Source organism: Coregonus lavaretus (genome assembly GCF_964263955.1).
Source record: "Coregonus lavaretus genome assembly, chromosome: 27".
NCBI lineage: Eukaryota > Metazoa > Chordata > Actinopteri > Salmoniformes > Salmonidae > Coregonus > Coregonus lavaretus.
Genome location: NC_140014.1, coordinates 18,665,642 through 18,668,484, shown reverse-complemented (window position 1 = coordinate 18,668,484; position 2,843 = coordinate 18,665,642). Strand labels below are relative to the sequence as shown.

At 40.8% G+C, this 2,843-nt stretch overlaps 1 pseudogene across 1 annotated transcript; it reads left to right on the top strand.

The window, feature by feature from the left end:
* The first annotated feature begins 234 nt into the window (after positions 1-234).
* Positions 235-2,589, top strand: LOC311102766 (CD276 antigen-like; annotated as a pseudogene). The gene is made up of 4 exons: positions 235-419; positions 570-917; positions 1,093-1,377; positions 1,536-2,589. The product of its transcript is annotated as a CD276 antigen-like (transcript).
* The last annotated feature ends 254 nt before the right edge of the window (positions 2,590-2,843 follow it).

Genomic DNA, 2,843 nt, shown 5'->3' with positions numbered 1-2,843 from the left:
TATAATGGATGCATCTCTGTTGGGGGCTAAAAATGAAATCCCTTTAATGATCAAAATATATTGGGGGTGGATCTTGATTTACAACAATCACTGAAAAGACAAGTCATACAGGAAACACTATTGTACACTACTTGTGCCTTTTAAGGAATGGCATGGAGTGTCATGGAACCTATTAGAAGGTGGAGCCAAGGTGTGAGAAAAAGTAGAAAAGTACAGTAGATGGCGTGGATCAGCAGTTCATTCATTCTTCAAGATACATTGTAAGACACCAGTGCCTGGACTGCTGCTGATTCATTGAAGGACTTACTTGATGTTGTACCATTGCTGGTTGAGTACAGTAACCTCTGTCATGAGCTGGAAATCCTGGGTCGCTCAAAGATGTTTTGTTTCTCTCCTCATCATCAAGGCATCCTATTCTGGTAAGACACTTCCATGGCATCCCTTCTGTTACAGTCAATGGTGACTAACTACTTTAATGTAATGAGTAATGTATCTAATAAAAAGGGTCACTGTAATCATGCCATCTCTTAGATGGGGTAGTAAGACTGACTGTGACCCTCTGTCTATAGTTGAATTTGAGATCAGTGTTCCTAGTGAGCCTCAACTTGCCATCGTGGGGCAGCATGCGGTCCTAGACTGCAGCTTTCCTGTGGGAAAGGCCTGGGACCTGGACAACAGTGTGATAACGTGGCAGAGAGGCCTGGAGGTGATACACAGCTTCTACCACGGACAGGACAAACTGGACAGACAGAGCAGTCACTATGCCAACAGAACCAGCCTGTACCACTCTGAGTTGGAGAGGGGTAATGCCTCTCTAAGGCTGGAACGTACCAACCTGGGGGACAAAGGAGACTATACCTGCTCTGTGAGCACACTGCTGGGCAGTGAGACGAAAACCTTTGCCCTGAAATTAGCAGGTGTGATATCATATTAAACATTATTTTCTGCTTTGTGGACCGAGAAATTTCTGATGTTCTAGAAAATGAGTTCTTTATCACACTCATTAGGGTTCCTTGTAATGTACAATGCTTACTGAGATACTGTATATTCTTTCATGCCATTAAACTGTGTCCATTGCCTCTTTTATTTCAGCATACTACCCTGAGCCACACCTGAAGTTCACAGCATCTCCAAGAGATGTGGAGCTACTCTTGACCTCACAGGGAGGGTACCCCCGACCCTCAGTGCATTGGCTGGATGACAGCGGTGATGATGTCACCAATAACACAGTCACAAACATCTCAGAGGACACACAGGGACTATACACTGTGTTCAGTACACTAAATCTACAGGGACAAGTCAACGAGACCATCACCTTCGTCTTAAAGAACAAGGACCTGGGACAGGAGATCAGGAGAGAGATCACACTTTACTCAGGTACATAGACAATATCCTGGATTTGAAAAACAATTGACATTGCCTCTTTACTGAATGAGAGAGAGAGGAGAGAGCGGGCGAGCAAGCAAGAGAGAGAAATAGTGTTCAGTTGTTTAGACATACAGTATAATCACAATATTCTACATTTCTCTTCACAGCAAATGAGAGGTCATCAGTGGAAAAAGGCAAAATTTCTGGAGACAACAGAAAGACATGGATAATTATTGTTCCTATAGTGACATTTGTACTGCTGTTGTTTGTACTATTAATGTCAGCATTGAGAAAAACGTGCTATGGGCCATCACAGAAACCATCACCTGTCTACCAAACACCATCAGGCTCATCAGTCATCACAAATATAATTTACTGTACTTCATAATGGAGAAAAAGACAACATATTTAGGAATATATAATGAATGGATCTATGGCGTCCATATGATTCTTGCCAGTGTTTGTAATGCTGCCCATAGTATTTTACCAAGGAGTTGATGCTATATTACTTTATAGTTTACCATGTACATTTGGGTGCTACTTAGTTTCTTCTCAAACACAGAAATGTTTGCCAATTTATTTATTCAGAAAAAGAGACAAAAAGCGGAATAATAATACAAATAAAAATAAATGTATGGATTAATTGCATCATTGATTAGCTGCGTCTGAGTAAAGGTTGTTAAAACTGAATTCTTATAGTGAATGTACAATAGATGTACAATATATCGAGAACAGTACAGTGATTGTATGACTCCTTTCAGACCAAAGGTCTCTTCATGTCATGTTAATGGAATGTGACAACAGTTCTGCATAGCCTACTGTACCTGTATAGTCCATACATAGTCATTTTATTATGGCACTTATGAAGTACTTAGTGGGGATATTGTGGAGACCACTTAGCAACACGTGGTTTGTTATCCCATCATAAATGTTGTGGTCGAAACAATGTTGCACTTTAAAACTCATTAAGCTTGTCATTGGGTGTACAAGCAAATATTGAGGCCAATGTTTTACTGAATGTCTGACTGGGAAAACAATGGTGTCTATTGATGATTGTACAGAGGCAGTTACCTTATCAACATTCCAAGGACAAGGAAATTACTGTTGTAAGTGTAGCTGAGAATAGTTTGCTTCCTTCATAGATTTTAGTTCAAAAAGTATTATTTATCAGGGCAATGTCCTAACCGAATCCATTTGTCTTAAAAATTAAAGAGGAGTTGTATTGACTTTATTTCAATTTTGTTTTTATTTCAAATGAGTCAGGTGTACAGTGGTATAGAAGTCTATGGTGTAGAATGAACCACTGTATGGTCTCTCACTGACCCTACCGCCACTTGAAACGCCAAACCCTGACAATCCCGGTCTCTACCAGTTCATCATAGAGAAGAGTGGAAACGTATTGTCCTCCTCAGCTCTCCCCACAGACTCCTCTCTTCTTTCCTTCCCCTCATCCAGTGGCTGCTCCTCACCCACCC